Genomic DNA, 20546 nt, shown 5'->3' on the forward strand with positions numbered 1-20546 from the left:
CTTGCTGAATACCTTGTCTATTTGGAAAATCACCTATTTTCACAACCCTGTTCATCAGAACTTCGGATGAGGAGCGAAGGGCGAGGCTATTCTTAATCTGACCTCACCCACTCCCTCCCTTTTTTATAATGATTGATTGATTGATTGATTGATTTGTGGGGTTTAACGTCCCAAAACCACCATATGATTATGAGAGACGCCGTAGTGGAGGGCTCCGGAATTTTTGACCACCTGGGGTTCTTTAACGTGCACCCAAATCTGAGCACACGGGCCTACGACATTTCCGCCTCCATCGGATCCTTTTTTTTTATAAATGTGTCAGCTAAGTGTGGGTGCAGACGCCCCATGCCTAGCTGTCGGCATCAACTTGGAGTATCACAAGCATACCTTACTCGGTGTTTTGTTCCACATTGTTTATTTTTATAACTATGTTTTATTTAAAAGCTGGTGACAATGTACTAGTTTGCATAGTTTCGTAGCTGAAGTATTTCAGCCTTCACTAAGACAATATCTTGAAGGCTACATTCAATGCTATATGTTTACAAGATCCTCAGATAATCAGGGTATTTTTGGTTGATTAAAGTTAACGGTAACGTTGCATTTCAATGTCTGTAAACGTTAGTTTCAAATAAAACGTTGCAGAATTTTAGGCCTGTTTTGATATTTGGGCATTATTTAAAGAAATTTATTAGAATCCTGTTTTGATCACATTCGTATTCACTTATGTTACAAAATTCATCATTTTCCGCCCCATATGTAAGGCCGACATGAACCGCAAATGCTTATAGCCGCAACCTCTCAAGCATTGGCCAACATTTTCAGTTCAAGATAAGAGAAATCACAAGCGTGAAAACAGCTGCTGCTTGTTATTCGCCTTCCCTTTATAGCTTGCCAGTGATGCTCAATGACATTTGATTCTGGTCAAGCTACAAAACGCAATGCCCTTATGTTAACCTTTTGTCTGTTTTGTCTCAGCGCTCAGCCTGTGCGCGCCCTCTCTTAGCCCACTTTGGCGGCAAACGTGGAAGTGGATAATTTTTTTTTCTGCAATCGTACACATGCAGCTGTTTAAGCAAATTATCAACGAACTTTCTTGTAGGATGTAAGGGCTGGCAAGGACAAGGGATAGTTCACTGCTGAGTTATAAAAAGCTAAGTATGCTATAGTTCTCGCAACAGCTCTGACAGGTTGTTTCATCGGTCGCAATAGCAGCGCTCAGCTACATACTCATGGAGACGTTTATGTTCGGGATATTAACAACCATGCGCCGTTGAACTTCGCAGATCTTAGTTGCGCATGCATGGTTGTTTGTCGACTCACGCCCAATCCTCAAGCAGAAAAATATTGTAAGCAACTAAGCTGGATTCTAGTGGACCAAAGATAATGGTGGTTTTCTAACAGCTAATAACAAGAACAAACATTAAGCGCTATATAACTAGGAATTCATGTTTCAGGAGTTTGTGCGTCCTGAAACTCGAAGGTTGTTTTGTTTTCGTAGTTTATTCTTTCAGTTTTTTCTCGTAAATCTCCAGTTCTCCGAAAGGCGGTGTTTATTTTGCATCATAGACTGTTCCTATCTCTTATTACTTTTCTAATTATTATGTTTTTGATTGTACTGATAATCTTGTTTATTCATTTTTAACACTTCTCACTTCCATTAATTTGACTCGTTAATAAAGCTGTTGATTAGCACTGCTGCAAACTCGCCAAAGTGTGCTTATTTTTTAGGAGGGGAAGAGGGGGTTATCAAGTTGCATCTCAGCTTTGTTTAGCAGCTTCACTTATTTCCTTGACGAGAAATAAAATACTTATTTCCCTAATTATTCTCAATATTGCCCATTTTTACAAAACATGATATCTGAACATGAAAACATGAAAACACAATAACAGTATTTATTCTACATGTATGTAAGGTTTGACCGCACAAGCACATATACGTACAAGCACAGATACTTGAATGCTAAACGCCTACCTTTGTTCGTATTACGACCTTTAAGCATGTTGTATTAGACGCAAGGATCACTTACGAGCTTACTGCCACTAATTGTGGAGAGCTCTTTCGGATTATTTATTCTCCGATTTGAAAATTTTCTTTGAACGTTGAAAACACCTCCTAAGATTCGGAGTTTATTGAATATATTCCAATCGTCAGATGTTCTCCCGGCGAGTGTTTATCAATATTTTTTCTGATTTATCTGAAAGCACAGTGCCCCAAATATAGCCAATCATTTCGCCTTGTTGACGCTGTATGAACCAGTCAGTATTCGCTGATATACCATCGTGTTTCAAATTACTCATTGACCAATACTAACTAGTGCTGATAGTGTGTCAATAAATACGGTACTTCGATTCGCTTACATGTGTTCATGTCACCTCCTGAATGGAGAGATGATCGCACAGAAAACGCAAGCGAAAGAGCTATTTGCCGTCGTTTTGTTATTAATCTGGATATGAGGGACACGAATACGTGGCAGCAGTGTGTGACTCATTTCCGGTGTCCTATTTGTTCGTAGCATTCGCTTCTGGTCATTTTTTTTAAACACCATGAAGGGCACATGATGACTGACATCAAGTGTCTTTTTCGCCTGAGGGAGATCAATCCGACCTTTGAGCACGTGCACGCATATGCCCAACTTTCGCGGAAAGCTTCTTGAGAAGGGCAAAAAAAAGGAGCTAAGATATATCACGTGTTTATCAAAAATTCAAGAATACTCTGCATAAATCAGAAAAAGTTGAATCTGCGACGATTGGGGAACCTTTTTTTTTTTTTGCATGGTACCGATAACATTTGCACAGTGATCAGGAAGCGTTATGCAGCGAAGTGCGAGTGTCTTCAATGCCTCCTGCATATCAGTTCTGTTATATCGATGTTTGCGATAAGCGGTTACTGTACAGTAACTATTGAGTTAGTGCAGTTGTGTTCATGGCATGAGCTATGCTTGAATTGAGTGTAGCTGCAACATAGCCAACTGTTTGATTCTTTTATTTTTATTTACAAATACCCCATAGGCTTCAAGTAATAGTATTTTGTGAGGGGGGCTATATAATAATTTTTCTTCAAGGAATATGGAACAAACAAAATAAATTCAAAAGCCAAGTGTACAAATATTACGTATAAAGAAAAACATGCACAAATAATATGAAATTTTGTGTTATAAATATTTAAACGCGATGACATGTAAATGTCCAAAGAATGAACGCCGATAAGAAATATGTGTTTAGAAAACACAATCGTAAATTGTGTTTTATTCCTAAATGCCCCGTGACCGCGAATGCACACAACATCATCAGAAATATCATTCCAATGAGCAATGCATGCACCTTTAATGCATGCTAGCGCGGATGCATTAAAAACTTGGGTTCGGCCAGAAAGACGAGAAAAACTATGCTGATTGTGAAGCCTGTGAGATGTGCGATGAGGTTTTGATAGTGGCAAGGTATTCACGTGTGTACTATAGATGACTTTATCTAATAAACACACAATGGTCATCTTCTTGCGCAATGCCAGGGATGATAAGGACAACGAAGTCTTAATGTCAGTTAAACTGGCATAGCGATTGCGGTTACGCGCAATAAAACTTGCAGCGTGGTTTCGAACAGATCACAGTAAGTCAATGAGATAGGCTTGATGAGGTAACAAGACGGATGATGCATACTCTAGTTGTGGGTGAACAAATGTTTGATATTGTAGTTTACGTGTAATGGATGGCGCCATGTGAAGGTTACGTTTCAGGTATCCGAGGGTGCGTGATGCTGAGGCAGTAATTTTTTCAATGTGTGTTGACCAGGATAGATTCGGAGTGAAATTAATGCCAAAGTACTTGCAGTAGTCCACCGCAAATATAGGTTTATTGTTAAGATGTATACATCGAGTTTCACTGCTTTCGGCTGAACGTCATTAGTTTGCGTTTTTCAGTGTTAACTATGATCTGCCACTTTGAACACCAAATTGTAATAAAGTTGAGATCCTGTTGTAGTGCCAGATGATCTGCCGAAGTTTGAATTATGCGGTATATGATGCAATAATCGGTGAACAGTTCAATGTTTGATGTGATATGAGATGGGAGGTCATTATAGTCGATGAGGAATAATAATGGACCCAGGACACCGACCTGGGGAACTCCATAATTAACGCCATATAGTAACATCAAATTTCGTCAGATAGCAACGTCCAGGAGTAACGTGAGATTTAGTCTGTGGATTACTTGTGACGTATTTCCAGCTTTAAAATGTGCATAACGTTTTGATATATGGCTGCAAACTATAGACATTACCTTGAGTGAAGTTGCCGTTCTGGCAATAGTTCACCTTGTCTCCTTACTGATGTGTGCGATGTAAACATTTCGCTTTATTTGCCTGATGGTTTTATTAATACTTGCATTTTTCAACGTTTATCTCGTCAACATACAGAAGTAGAGCAAAAACTGATTCCTAACAGAACAACAGGCTGCATCAGAAAAAAAAAAACATGTTGATGTGTCCAAACAAAGAACTCCATAGAATAGACCAATTTGTATTCCAGCACACTATGCTGACGCACTGTTGCAAGACGGCATCATTTTCATCACTGGGCTCGCAGCAGAAAATGATTGGCTCTTTCTTTGTCTTGCTACACTCCGATTACAGCCGTGCTATGTATAATGAAGTTTTTTCGACATGTAGAGAACACGAACCCAATTTAACGATCTTGTTATCCTACTATAAGCGACGTGGCTTTCACTCGAGAGCATCCCCTTACACGACCTGACCTTCTTTTGCAAAATGCTGGCTCGACACGAGGCAGCTGCACTTTCAGTAGGTTGCTTCACCGCCACAGACAACGAGGAGAACAGACGTAGGCGTGGGCTCTGACCGCGGTCCTTGCCAGAAATAGCAGGTCTTGCAAAATGTCTTGGACATGCGTGTGCCATGCGCGTGGCACAATGGATAACTTCTGCGCAAAGCTTATTGTGATGAGATTATTTAGAGCGTTCTCTGATCTATATTTTCTTCTTAGAAGCCTGTGTAAGAAGATAGTGAACACAAAAGCAAAATAAATAGTTAATAATAATTCGAAAGGAACGTAATGCACGTTGCGAGTGTTTCGCGACATACGTGATTGTCAATACGTTCTTTCAAAGGGCCTTGGAACACCATTCTGAGTTAGAATAGAATAATATCACTGTTGGTACATGGCCCTTCACAAATTACACACCACAGGATATTTCAGAATTGGTGAAGTACGAACGTGATTACAGCTATTTGTCGAAGGCCTCACGAGCCTTCTTTCTCTTTCAGTGCCAGCGAGAGCGCTGAAAGCTACGTAGTGAGGGGTTTGACAGATGTGCAAGAAGATTCGTCCCCTCAACAGTGCACTTCATGACCTTCAGCACTTACTTTTGTTTTTCTTCGAACTGGCGGCTTACTTTCAGCGTGACCTTGAGCGTGAGTGTGTGGCGGCATCCCGCGGAGTCCACGGTAACTACTCTACAAATCCACCAAACGTCGGGGACGTGGGCGTATGGCGCGAAAATTTGTGTCGATGGAATCAATGTAGATAGAAGAGAGAGAGAGATTTCTGGTTGGCTTTTACAATTGATAGCAAATTATAGGCCGCGCGCCATACTGCAATCATTGGCTCGCGTATCCTCAGAAGCCTCGACTACTGACCGGCAGCGTTTTCTAACCATTCTGAACAAGTGTTCCAGCGCCCCTTTAAGGCGAAGTGTTCCGCTTTTTTTTTATTGATATAAACAACCGTGTTTACCAAAGCAGGTTGTGACGTACGCATAGAGTGCTGATAGGTTGAGCTGCCTTTTAAGTTAAATCGTTGTGGCTAATAATTTATTTTCGGACGCAAAGGAAAAGCTGCGAATTCGAGTGGTCATGGTCTTTTTAAACAATTGAGAACGTCTGAAGTGTGAAATATGTTTATCGTGAATTGCGGGATAATAGAAAGGTTTGTTATAAAAGCCACGTCTCATAAAAACTGTTATAAAAGCCACGTCGTGTGCCTAGCCGAGCACAAGCTGCTTAACCAACACGGGCATCGCATTCAACGAACGGTAACAATCTACGACTGTATGAACACAGTGCACTAGATTACTGCAATACAGGGAGATTAAAAGCTGACACAAGAATTTTGAAAAACGTTGTACTGCTTATATATGACTACTGGCAACGGTACGGCCACTCAACCATGCCTGCATAAAATATATATATATATATATGCAGGCATGGTTGAGTGGCCGTACCGTTGCCAGTAGTCAAGTAGATCCTCCGGGCGCGGACACAACGTGGTTCATTTCGACGTTTCGGCCTACAGTCTGGCTCAGCTTTATACAATCGTAAATCAGAGGGGAATCCTAAATCAGATTGTATAAAGCTGAGCACCAACAAACTGTACCCTCAATCCTGATGAAGAAAAGTTGAAATAAACCACGTTGGGACCGCTCACGGAGGATATATATATATATATATATATATATATATATATATATATATATATATATATATATATATATATATATATATATATATATATATATATATATATATATATATATATATATATTTGTTTGTTTGTTTATTATAACTGTGTTCCCGCGAAGATTGCCCGTTGTTTTCGATTTTCAGTTTTCTTAACGAAGGGTTACTATGATCCTGCGACACTCTACGTGTTCGTAAGTAAACGAGAACACTAATGTACGAGACGTAAGAAATATAAGGTGTGACATTAGGATCCAGCTCACGCGAGTTTCAGAACTTCTCCTTTCTGTTTGTCGCCCCGCCGTGGTGATCTAGTGGCTAAGGTACTCGGCTGCTGACCCACAGGTCACTGGTTCGAATCCCGGCTGTGGCGGCTGCATTTTAGATGGAGGCGGAAATGTTGTAGGCCCGTGTGCTCAGATTTGGGTGCACGTTAAAGAACCCCAGGTGGTCGAAATTTCCGGAGCCCTCCACTACGACGTCTCTCCTAATCATATGGTCGTTTTGGGACGTTAAACACTACATATCAATCAATCAATCCATCCATCCATCCTGTTTGTCACACAACAAACACTCCACAAAATGTGTGATGGTTGTGTAGCGAAGCAGTGCACTCTGTGGCCTCAACGGTAGCGTAACGCAAGCTGGGGAGTTGAGGAGAAATCTCCCCCACAGCTAGGCTGATGTTTGTCTAAGCCATATGAGTGCCACGTCTACAAGCTTGTGTTCGCCTCTGGAACAGTTAGCTCTGAATATTTATTACCATTGTTAGAGATAGTGCGGTACATGTGAAAGCTAATCTGGCGCAATACAAAATGGGTCATTAAAGATCTTATGAGAAGTGTCAAGATATATGCCGTATTAATGTCTATATTCGTTGTAACTATAGATCCTAATAAAGAAATTGGAACTGCAGCCACATTAAGTTCTTATTTTGGAGCTACTTTTTTGGGCCCTTCATCATACGGTGTTGAATTTTTGTTCACAGCGCTGTCGTTAGGTGCTTGAGTCGTTCGAGGAGAATATTGTGGTGTTCCAGCAGTCGTAGAAGCAGGGCCAGTTGGTTTTACACCCGCTTGGCCGAAATTGCTGGGAGGAGTAGTCCATGGAGGGCACCTGCCGAAGCGGTCCTGGTAGCAATGGGAGCCCCAGCAAAAGCCAAGAGGCCGGTTAGGCCAGCCCTACATAGAAGTGCGAGAAAATGAATGTAAATACAATTAAATGTGGTTAGGAAATAATATATTTTGTTCAGATTGAATGAGTATTTTGAGTCATGTACATAATTTAGTACACTACTTCTCACTTCTTCCATCGACTAGAGGCTGAAAAAGAGCAAGGCGTATGAAGCTTTGGGAGAATTGAACCTTCTGCATATTTACTTTGCATTCAAGTTCATCTTTGAGTGAACGATTGTGTGTGATCGCTTCGCTGACTAATTTATTTTTGCTCAAAATGGACATAACAAAAAATGATTTATACTATATTTAAAGCCCGAGATCTCATTCTAAATATGACAAAAAATAGAATCACTGTTTTCAGGAAAGATATATTTTTACAGCCTAATTAGGATTAGTTACTACAACAGACATAGCTGGACATTTATTTTCGTTGCAACGTTGCATCGACTAACTTGAAATAACGTTGTATTAATGTGACACAGTTATAGACAGTACCTCAAAGATGGCGTCTGAGAGAGTTAAGGCAATCCTTCGTTTTTTTTACACATTTTGAAATAGTTGCTTCCACCTAATGAAAAATCGGCTAACAGGCTTACATTGATCCCTACAAAATTTAAGGAGATATAAATAAAGAATTATCCTTATGTCAGAATATATTTTCCTCTGATTACACGAAATTTCATGTTTTCACCTTCGCTATAGTAAAAGTGGACTTTGTACAGCATCCTTAGCTACGTGTTGCCTTCTCTGAAGGCACCCTTAGCTAGGTCAAATATTATCATTTTAGGCAGTGGCTTAGTCACAAGTGTTTTTGTGTGGTAGAGACTATCTTACCGCATTTACGTATGTTTAGGCACGTGTTTTTTCGTATGTTTTCCTGTACGAAGGCAACCATTGACATCTCAGTGGAGGGGCACCTCATAAAACCCCCTCCTGATTAAAATCTCTTAGAAGATATTGTTACGGTGCATCATCGACAGGAGCAAGCGTGGCACTTAGCGAAGATGAAGAAGACGCCTGTGCATTAGGCGCTTGCACGAGAGGCAACTCAGACATCTTGTTCGGCTGCCGACTCTCGGTGGACGCTGTCCTGTAAGCCAAGACCTCGCTCCGTCACATTTGGTGGAGGTGCTGGGTAACCGCCTCGCAACGGAACTTCGCAGCGGCCGACGTTTGAAGGGTCATTCCACAACGATGACGGAGAGTACGGCGTCTGCATCTGCTCCTGGTGTTCCTGCGGCCGGAGATGATGCGGTAACTACATCTCCTTCTGCGACCACAACCTTTGTGCTCGAACCCCCGCGGGATCCTGGCACGTTCAGCGGTTCCGGCGATCCAGATGAAGTTGATGTTGAAGATTGGCTGGCAGAGTACGAACGTGTGAGTACTCGATACCGATGGGGCCCGACTCTTATGCTGGCAAACCTGTTATTCTATCTTAGGGGAACCGCCAAATCGTGGTATGAGAACCATGAAACAGAACTTGTGAGTTGGGCAGTGTGCAGGGAGAAAATGCTAGACCTGTTCGGAAAGCCGATTGGAAGAAAAATGGCCGCGAACAAAATGCTCGCGTCTCGGGCGCAGACCTCGACCGAGTCTTACGTCTCCTATATAGAAGATGTGTTGTCGTTGTGTCGCAAAGCCAATGCCGATATGCCGGAGGCTGACAAGGTCGGGCATATTCTTAAGGGGATTGCGGATGACGCATTCAACCTCCTCATCTGCAAAAATTTTTCTACAGTGGACGCCATTATAAAAGAATGTCGGCGCTTTGAGCAAGCGAAGAGCCGGCGGATTAACAGCGTGTTCACCCGCCTTCCGAATACGGCTGCAACGTCATCTTGCGAAGACCGTGCAAGAACACAGCCACCACCTCTAGATTCATCGGATCAGGTGACCCGAATTGTACGGCGCGAACTTGAAGCCATTGCCTCTGCTCCGGCTCACACCGCTGCAAGTGACACCACCCCACTCACTGCTAACATGGTTCAAGCCATCGTCCGCCAAGAACTCGCCAGCTTAGGTATTCCCTCGGTGTGCGCTTTGCCCAGCCCGCAGCGAGCTTCATGGCGTCCACCCTCGTCCTATCGCGAGCAGCAGTTCACGGCCCGATCTCGCGACCCTGCGGCGTGGAGAACCGTCGACAATCGACCAATTTGTTTTCATTGCCACCGTATCGGTCATGTCGTCCGTTACTGCAATTACCGCTGGTCCTCGCCACCTCGGACTTCATCTCAACCTCACTACCGACAGGACAGCACCCGCTTCGCGTCTGCCGTGCAGCCTTCTCCGCAAAACAACTACAGAAGGTTCAACAGCCGATCTCCGTCACCGCATGGTCATCAGTCGCGTTCGCCTCCAGGACGTCGCCAGTCGTCTCGCTCACCGCTGACTCGCAGGCCGTCATCTCCATTCAACCCCGCTCCTGCCTACCCGGAAAACTAAACGGTGCAGCGCCCGGAGGTGACGCTGCATCTTCGACTCCCTCCACAAATCCTCTCTTGACGCTTCCGACGAGACAAAATTTGTTAGACGTTGCCGTTGACGGTGTGCCTATTTCTGCCCTTATAGATACTGGAGCGCTCATTTCTGTAATGAGTGCGAACCTTCGCCGACGCCTACATAAAGTGCTCACGCCTGCCGCTTCCCACAAACTTCGTGTCGCTGATGGGAGGACCCCTGATGTTCAAGGGATGTGCACGGCCCGTGTGTCCATTGCTGGTCATCCTACATTAGTTCAGTTTGCCGTCATTGAAATGTGTCCTCATGACCTAATACTTGGTTTGGACTTCCTGTCACGTCATTCTGCGCTCATTGATTGTGCCACTGGTGCTCTTCAGCTTGAACTGCCGCAGTTTGCCGATTTTCCAGCAGACTATTCTCCCCGTTTACGCTCTCGTCACCACGTTCGCTTGCCTCCGCAAGCTGCTACATATGTCACTTTGTCGTGCTCACGTCATGTGCCCGACGGTGACTACCTCGTCACTCCTATAGTCGACGTACTGATGGCCCGAGACGTCGCCCTTGCTCACACTGTTGTCGCCGTCGCTAATAATACAGTGGTTATACCACTACTCAACGTGAGTCTCTTGACTCAAGTTATTCCGCAAGACATGTCTTTGGCCACCCTATCTCCACTTGACAGCTGCAACGTTACTGGTTTGGACACCGATACTACATCCCCTTGTCTTGGCCGCAATTACACTCTGCCTGCAGATGACATTAACAAGATGATTGCTCCCGACCTCACTGCAGTGCAAGCTGCCAGCCTCCGTAGTCTGCTAACATCATATAGAGACGTTTTCGACTTTGACCACCGCCCTCTCAGCCAAACAACTGCAGTGACTCACCGGATCAACACTGGTAATGCCAGTCCTATACGGCGGCGTCCATATCGCGTATCTCACAAGGAACGCCAAGTAATCCAAAATGAAGTGGATAAAATGATTACTAAAGACGTAATAGAACCCTCATCCAGCCCCTGGGCCTCCCCAGTCGTGCTCGTTCAGAAGAAAGATGGCAGCTGGCGCTTTTGCGTGGACTATCGCCATTTAAACAAAGTGACCCACAAAGATGTCTACCCTTTGCCTTGGATCGATGACGCCCTCGATTGCCTCCATGGTGCCCAATACTTTTCGTCTATCGACCTTCGATCCGGCTATTGGCAAATTTCCGTCGACCCCATGGATCGTGAAAAAACCGCTTTCGTTACGCCCGACGGCCTCTACCAGTTCAAAGTCATGCCGTTTGGACTGTGTAATTCGCCGGCAACTTTCGAGCGCATGATGGACTCCCTTCTCCGAGGATATAAGTGGTCCATCTGCTTATGTTATTTAGACGATGTCATCGTTTTTTCGCCCACCTTTGACAGCCATATAACACGTCTGTCAGCTGTTCTGGATGTTTTTCGAAGAGCTGCTCTCCAGCTCAATTCTGCAAAATGCCATTTCGGACGTCGCCAAATCACCATACTCGGCCACCTTGTCAGTGCCGATGGTGTTCAACCAGATCCCGAAAAGGTGCGAGCAGTACAACAATTTACTGAACCACGCTCAACCAAGGACGTCCGAAGTTTTGTAGGGCTATGTTCCTATTTTCGTCGATTTGTCCGCAACTTCGCCGACATCGCTCGACCGCTTACTGATCTCTTAAAGAAGGACGTTCCCTTCGCATGGGGTATAGAGCAAGCGGACGCCTTTTCGGCTCTTATCCATCTGCTGACTACGCCACCAGTACTGGCCCATTTCGACCCAGCATCACCTACAGAGCTTCGGACCGATGCCAGTGGCCATGGAATTGGAGCCGTCCTTGGCCAACGACAGCACGGGAAGGACCGCGTGATTGCCTACGCCAGTCATCTTCTTTCACCTGCCGAACGGAAGTTCTCCATCACTGAGCGTGAATGCCTAGCTTTAGTGTGGGCCGTGGCGAAATTCAGGCCTTACCTGTATGGCCGAACTTTTTCCGTTGTTACGGACCATCACGCTCTTTGCTGGCTGTCATCGCTAAAGGACCCATCTGGACGTCTTGGTCGCTGGGCGCTCCGTCTGCAAGAATACTCATTCGTGGTCCACTACAAGTCGGGACGCCTCCACACAGACGCAGACTGTTTGTCACGTTATCCGGTTGAAACGCCCGACTTGACAGACCTTGATTCAGACCCCTGCGTTCTCTCCATCCACGCTTTGGGTGATATCTCCACCGAACAACGACGTGACCCGTCGTTACTCTCCATTATCGAGCGTCTGACCTCCGCTCCGACAGACCCTTCCGTTCGCCTGTTCGAACTGCACGACAACATTTTGTACCGTCGCAGCTTCAACGCTGATGGCCCGGAATTACTACTCGTGCTTCCCCATCACCTGCGTACCAGCGTTCTCGAACAACTACATGACGTACCTACAGCCGGTCACCTAGGCGTCTCTCGTACCTACGATCGTGTGCGACGTCGCTTTTTCTGGCCCGGACTGTATCGTTCTGTGGTTCGCTACGTCACTGCTTGCGACCGCTGCCAACGCCGCAAGCGCCCCTCTGTGCTACCGTCTGGCCTCCTACAGCCCATTGACATACCAACGGAACCATTCTTCCGTGTTGGCCTTGACCTGTTGGGCCCGTTTCCTACGTCCACCTCCGGAAATAAATGGGTTGCAGTCGCCACAGACTACGCCACACGCTTTGCCATCCCTAAAGCACTGCCGACAAGCTGTTCCACTGACATCGCTGACTTTCTCTTGTATGAAGTCATTCTTCATCACGGCGCTCCGCGGCAGCTGCTTACTGATCAAGGAAGGTACTTTCTTTCACGTGTTGTGGATGATATTCTCCGCGCCTGCTCCACTGAGCACAAGCTTACCACCGCTTATCATCCACAGACAAATGGATTGACCGAGCGTCTGAACCGAACGCTGACGCAGATGCTGTCAATGTACGTTTCGCCAGATCACCGTGACTGGGACAAAGCACTCCCCTTTGTCACGTTCGCGTACAATTCTTCACGGCACGACACAGCTAGTTATTCGCCGTTTTATTTGCTATTTGGCCGACATCCAGCATTACCATTTGACACGCTCCTTCCTTCGGCTGCCCCCTTGTCTACTGAGTACGCCAGCGATGTCGTTTCTCGAGCCCATGCAGCCCGTCAGCTTGCCCGTAATCGGCTGCACTTGTCGCAAGCGCAGCAAAAAGACCGCTATGACAGTCGCCACCAAAGCGTGCACTTCTCGCCGGGGTCTCTGGTACTTCTCTGGACACCAAACCGCCAAGTCGGCTTATCAGAGAAGCTACTATCACACTACCATGGCCCCTACAAAGTGTTACGACAACTTAGTGACGTGAGCTACGAGATCGCACCCCTGAACAATGCCTTTTCGACCACCTCACTCCAGACAGACGTTGTACACGTTTCCAGACTGAAACCGTATCACCCTCCTCGTTCGTCGCCGCCGTACTAAGCGCCATGACGGCGCTTCCGCCGCAGGGGAGTGATGTTACGGTGCATCATCGACAGGAGCAAGCGTGGCACTTAGCGAAGATGAAGAAGACGCCTGTGCATTAGGCGCTTGCACGAGAGGCAACTCAGACATCTTGTTCGGCTGCCGACTCTCGGTGGACGCTGTCCTGTAAGCCAAGACCTCGCTCCGTCACAATATGGATACAAATGTTCAAATTTCTTGAGGAAGAACTTGGAGTTATTACAACAGATTTCTGTGGGGGATTCTTGTGACGTGGACAAGGAAACAGTGACTTGCCACTTAGATTGGTACTTGCATGCGGGCTTCTTTTTACGCCCAAAAGTTCACAGGTGAAGCAGTCACTTAACTTGTGCGCTACAGCGACATGTTTCCTGGGGGCTGCTAAAATCGAAGAAGCGATGAGCAATAGTTACGTCATGTACTGTCACGTCTCAAAGATATGCGCATGGTAACTTCGCATACCAACCGAAATTTGTATTACGTCTGAAAGGCCCCCTATTACGGTACTTCAACGGAGTTTCACCTCACCTAAGTACAAAAATAAAAGAATTTCTTACAATTTGTCTGGGTATTGAAATAACCCGAAACTGTTGATTCAGTTGGTAGTGAGAGCGTATGGTATAAAATTTACTTACGAGGCACGGAGTACCGTAAGATTCGAGCTTTCGGTGAACCCTATTTCTCTCTTCGTCATAGCAATAAAACCAGCACTGTTTGGCTGGTTTCTGCTCGGTGGGCTGGAAAGGACAAATAAAATCACACCAGGGGTTAGTGGAAATCTTGAAAAACCTAATACACAGTTTCAGCGTGCCGCTTATGAAGCAGGAGGCTTATTCAGAGCAAACTAAAACATAAAATTAAAAACGAAGGCTTCATTTATACTAAGAAAAACGTTTCTACTGTAATTAAACTTCAAATTGATCATCCAAAACTCCTGTATAAAGTGACGATGACATAAACTGTTAGCTCAATCAAAACTCAGGTGGGCCGCAATGAGGTTCCACACTCTTCCGGGTAGTAAGCCAAATAATAGGTTGTGTAATGTGTGTGTGTGTGTGTGTGTGTGTGTGTGTGTGTGTGTGTGTGTGTGTGTGTGTGATTGTGTGTGCGTGTGTGCGTGTCTGTGTGTGTGTGTGAGTGTGTGTGAGTGTGTGTGTATGTGCGTGTGTGTGCGTGTGTGTGCGTGTGTGTGTCAGTGTGTGTGATTGTGTGTGTGATTGTGTGTGTGTGAGTGTGTGTGTGTGTGTGTGTGTGTGTGTGTGTGAGTGTGTGTGATCGTGTGTGTGTGTGATTGTGTGTGTGTGTGTGTGTGATTGTGTGTGTGTGTGTGTGTGTGAGTGTGTGTGTGTGTGTGTGCGTGTGTGTGTCAGTGTGTGTGATTGTGTGTGTGTGAGTGTGTGTGTGTGTGTGTGTGAGTGTGTGTGATCGTGTGTGTGTGTGATTGTGTGTGTGTGTGTGTGTGTGTGTGTGTGTGTGTGTGTGTGTGTGTGTGTGTGTGATTGTGTGTGTGTGTGATTGTGTGTGTGTGTGTGAGTGTGTGTGATTTTGTGTGTCTGTGTGTGATTGTGTGTGTGTGTGTGTGTGTGTGCGTGTGTGTTCTTAATCTTATATTACTGTTCTTAATTTTTATAAACGACATCGTTAATGTAATAACAGAGCCGCTTCATATACGCTTATTTGCAGATGATTGCATATTGTACCATTAGGTTGTTTGTCTAGAGGATAAGGAACTTCTGAACACTAACTTTCATAACATTCATTTTTGGTGTCAAAAATCTAATATTAAATTAAATAAAACAAAAAAGTTTGCAAGCATATTAAGAAAAAACTAAATAAAAAGTTGTTTTCTTACATTCTTCCAGCAAATCCCCTAGTTGAGGTACCTAAATATAAAAACTTGGGAGTGACTATAGCTAACATCAGTTGGAATTCCCTTATAGCTAACATTTGTGCTTCTTCTTTTCACAAACTTTGTGTTCTGCGATACAAACTGAAACAGGCGCCCCCAGAAACCAAGCCTCACGCATATAAAGCGTTAATTAGGCCAAAATTGGAATACGCCTGTGACTTGCGGGAGCCGCACACCAACTACAATATAGCAGCACTTGAGGTGGTTCAGCGCAAAGCTGTAAGTTTTATTTTTCTAAATACCATAAAACCAACTCACCAACAGCAATTATGCGTATAATAGAATACAGACTTTGAAATTACGACGATAAATACTCAGGCTTAATTTCCCCTGAAAAATAACAAGTTAACCTTTCATCCCGATCTCTACCTACGCCAGTCAAGAACAAAACAAACCGGACATCAAGACTCTGAAATCCTAACTGCATATCAAACAAGAATTGACACCGTCAAGTTTGTTTCCACCCCACCGCGGTGGTCTAGTGGCTAAGGTACTCTGCTGCGGACCCGCAAGTTGCGGTATTGAATCCCGGATGCAGCCGCTGCATTTCTGATGGAGGCGGAAATGTTGTAGGCCCGTGTGGTCAGGTTTGGGTGCACGTTAAAGAACCCCAGGTGGTCAAAATTTCCGGAGCCCTCCACTACGGCGTCTCTCATAATCATATGGTGGTTTTGGGACGTTAAACCCCACATACCAATCAATCATCAATTTTGTTTCCCTCGCACTATTAATTAATAGAATGCACTATCATCATCATTGCTAAAATCAGTTGAGTCGATCGACACAATTACTGATATGTAAAGTGCAAATTGATTTGTATGTGTTTGTTTGTTCTTGTTTTTTTACCTTTCGAAAACTTTGTATTTGGTTTTGTCATTTCACTCCTTCTGCCTGGACCCTGAGGGCCTGCAGTATGTTGTAAGCAAAATAAAATAAATAAAAACATCAAAAAACCTTTCGCCAGATCTCACCATTTTGTGATCCGACAAGAGCTAAACGGGGTGTTCACGACCATGTCTGCCAAAATTCACAACGTGACGCGCTGCGGAAATGGGTGAGATTTCAAGCCGTACGTTGCCCGCATTTCTGGCTGGCGCGCCCCAAGAGAATTGGGGGGATCACATTCGAGAAGGAATAACCCTTCATAGTTGCTAGAGCTTTCACATCGCGCGTCTTCGTCAACACCTGTGCTCTGACTTGAACCACAGTAGCGCGTGATTTACAGTTTCTGTAATTTGTTGCCTGCATAGATGAATATGACATGAGAGCAATGATAAAACACACAGACGGAATGTGGGTGTGTGTTGTTTTTTTATTTTTTATTGCAAATAGCAGCGATATGCGGGACTAATCTGCCTCCGCTTTGCACGCCTTCGTGTGCTCGCTCTTGGCACATTGTGAGGCGCCACTCGTTAAAATGGAACAAATTTTCCGCCGCGTTCCAGCGCTCATTATACTCGTTCATTCAACTAGCTCTAAGTAAATTTAAATGCGGCACTGGCTGATGTACCGTTATAGTGTTGTGTGCGCACAAATGTCGCGGTTTTCATGCCCAGTAATAGAGTGAATGCTAAGTGGTCGGCGAGGGCGCATTCGACATATCTTGCACAGATGCAGCGCAGAGAACACCGCCACAACACCACTGGCGTTTCGGGTATTCGGGTTGGTTTGGGTAGAGGATTTATTCCTGCTCGGGTATAGAGCAAGTGGGTATTGGGGCAATTGGGGTAGAGCGTCACCTATAGTACAGACACGTCATGCACCCGTTACCTTGTGTGCTCGTAACGCGTTCATTCGCATGCGTCATGGATCCTCCCATTCACGTGCCGAAAAGGGCAAGGAATGAATTTGGCTCGCGAAAGTTGCATAGGGTGAGTGGCAAGGGTTTCAAGCTCGCCTCCTGTAATCATGGTTCCGCGCCACTTCAAAATATTGCTTTTTTTCATCCTCTAATGGACCTATAAAACAAATTTTTGTGGTATAACTCTTTTAGGGGCGAAGCTCCTTATAGCGACATTTGTTCGTCCCTCGTAGCCGTTGTAGTAGTGTGTAACAAGTATAACATTTTGACCTCCCAGGTGGTGCCGGTGAGAGATTTCTTCTGTGCCTTGTTGAACAACAAAATAAAATACTCAATGTACATGGCAATGGCTGCTAAGTGAGAATGAGAAACATGAGAATTCGGCTTTTGGTTAACGCGCACGCTGCGAAGTTTTTATTGTTCAACAACGCAGAGAAGACAAGAAAGGGTTGCTACGTTATAATCGCTGGGCGTAACCTCCTGGGTTTCAGAAAGGTTTAGCGAGCGTTGGGCCGCAGTGCCATGAATACAGTGAACTAGCATATACCATGAACTCGAGGTAGTTAAAGGTGGGAAGTAGACACGAAGCGCAAGCCGTAAGAAAGTGTGCGTGTGCCTCCTCTCGTTCAGCCCCTGGAATGTCCGCTGAATGGCGGTGCTTCTATATGAGGAATATGTGATGAAAAAATGCGAGATGCTGGTACTTGGAGTGTTGGATAGGTGGGCGAACGTACACACAGAGGGATGCATGGGTGGACGCATGGATGGCTGCACGGACGGATGGACGCATGGACGAACGCAGGAGCGGATGCATGGACGGAAGCAGGGACGGACGCACAGATGAACGTGCGGACGCATGAACAGACGCACGAATGGACGGGCGGTGGACGCACGGGCGGCCACACAGACGCACGCATGGACGGACGGATGCTTCGCCCCACAATCCATCATTCACTCCGTGGATATGCTGCCATTCTTTTATTGCGTGCGCAATAACTACGACTGCTTAACTGAAATTCGTTATGTCATCTGGTGAGGGGCCCTTCAATGACCTTAAAGTTTGCTACCGTAGTCCTCATAGGCCTTGTTAATCGATATTTTAACCGAACAAGCAGTTCAGGGAACAAGTTAAGGCGTGTGTTATGCTGAAAGGTATGCGCTTAGGATGAAAAAGCTCTCCAATTGTTGTGTATTTCAATTCGTTCTGAAGTTCAATAAAAATATTTTGGTCCACATTAAATTATTTCTTTGAGCTGCAATAGTGACTAGAAATGAAATAAAACATCTCTGTGCATTGTAAGCGCTTACACTCCCGTACCTATTGACAGTTGTTAGTTTATAATTGTACTATGAACGATGGACATCCTACGGACTTGGACACTTGTTTAAATGTGTAATGTATGTTGTGCTTTGTCTTTTGTTTGTTATTGTGCCTGTTATACAGATGCTTGTCCCTTAGCCTTGTTGCGTCCCAGGAGAGAATAAACTTTTTCTAAACACAATTGTACTTGTTTTCAGGCCTGCCTAGTATCGGTAGGTTAATTTTTATTTAGTACTCGTACAAATACCTTGTAAATAATATGTAAATACCTGACACATAGATCTCTACATTTCATTTGTGTGTTCTTCGTTTACCATGTACTGTGAATATGTAGACATTGTTTTTGTAACAATTCCTGTGTAGTTGTGTATGTTGTGTTCCGTTTACTTATGTAAACATATCTTTTTGTAACAACTTTTGGTGTGTCTGTGGATGTTGTGTTCGGTCGCAATGTTCTGTTGGATTGTAATTGATGTTCACTGTCTGTGAGAATAAATTTCTCTAAACATAATTGTACAGTCGAAGTGTCGTGGTAGCAGTTCTCTTCAAGTCAACCTGCGAGACAGGGGGTAACGTCATGCTGACGTATGCCCCCGGCCCCTCTCAAGACAGAAGACGTCCTATGTATTAACCATTTCGTGACTATGCAAAATGAGACACTGGATGGATGGCAACCATAGATAAAAAGGTGCTACCCTCTTAAAGACCTAGTATATTATGCATTCGTCTAACTTGTTTAGAAAGCCGACTGTTGTGACTTTTTTGTTGTTTACGTTGTACGACGCCAACGATGGCTTCTCTCTTTTTTTCCTTTCTCAGTCATGTGAATGCTGAATAGATGTAGCGAACGCGCAGCTCAATGGCCTGCTTCGATCGACAAGGCGAGTGGGTGGTGATGTGACTAAGAGGCGTAGCCAGAAATTGTTTTCAAAGAGGGGGTGGAGGGCCAACACCCACCTTGATTGTGGGAAGGGCGCCCCTTGAAATGGTCATTTTTTGCGCTCTATGCAATGGCGAAAAAACATTTCGAGGTGGGGTTGAGGCCACGAGTCTGGTATTACACAGGCCCTTGCCTTGGATTACAGTGATATGGGCAAAACATAACGTATATTTGTTCTGCGACAATGATAACTAGAACCGTGCGCTGTTCTACTAGCAAGCATAAAACTTTATAATAGCAAAAAAATGTCCGTGCCCAAATTAAAAGTAGTGATGACTACACTACATGGCAGCCTCGGAAATTAAAAAAATACAGCATATGTATTGTAAATTGTTGCACGTACCTGTTTGCCCAGCCTTTGGCAATGTTTCCACGTCTCCCTTTGAAAACTCTCTAAAACGTTAAGGCAAATGAGGCAAAAAATTTTGGTCAATCACATCGCTCAGCATAGGAATCTTCATATTTCCAGCAAACACTACTGTTTTATTGAATTGCTAGTTCAAGAATCGCTCCAATAGTATTGTGTGTATGTTATTTTACCTAAGCGCATTCACCGACCAGCTACTATTGTGCTGCCATCTAGTAACGTGTGCATACAACACAGGCGCTTTTGGCGCGAATTACAATCGGTTCTAGAATGTAGACCCAGCTTCGTGAATGCAATAGAGTCAACTACTACTGCGCAAAGACAAGAATAGCACGACCTTCACATTTTCTTAAACTGCTTCGTCATTAGGCACTCCTGCATACATCCGCCTCACTGCACGATGCATAGAAAACCTTGGTCTAAATGCGGCGCTGGAAACGAAAGGTTTTAATGTATGGTCACACAAGAACAATAATATTATTTTGAATAGTATCATGCATAATGCCCTGAACTCTGTAGTAAGAGGTGCACCTCTGTCAATATGATTTATCACCTTGAATATGATCAAAGGAATCAATGAGTGATCTTCG

The 20546-nt window shown here is 44.6% G+C and overlaps 1 long non-coding RNA gene across 1 annotated transcript; it reads right to left on the reverse strand.

The window, feature by feature from the left end:
- Positions 1 to 7205: 7205 nt before the first annotated feature.
- Positions 7206 to 20063, reverse strand: LOC119160030 (uncharacterized). The gene is made up of 3 exons (XR_012894265.1): positions 19933 to 20063; positions 14254 to 14355; positions 7206 to 7649 (listed from the first exon to the last, which is right to left on the reverse strand). It is a non-coding gene; the product is annotated as an uncharacterized LOC119160030 (long non-coding RNA).
- Between the last annotated feature and the right edge of the window lie 483 nt (positions 20064 to 20546).

This window comes from Rhipicephalus microplus, chromosome 3 (genome assembly GCF_043290135.1).
Source record: "Rhipicephalus microplus isolate Deutch F79 chromosome 3, USDA_Rmic, whole genome shotgun sequence".
Lineage (NCBI taxonomy): Eukaryota > Metazoa > Arthropoda > Arachnida > Ixodida > Ixodidae > Rhipicephalus > Rhipicephalus microplus.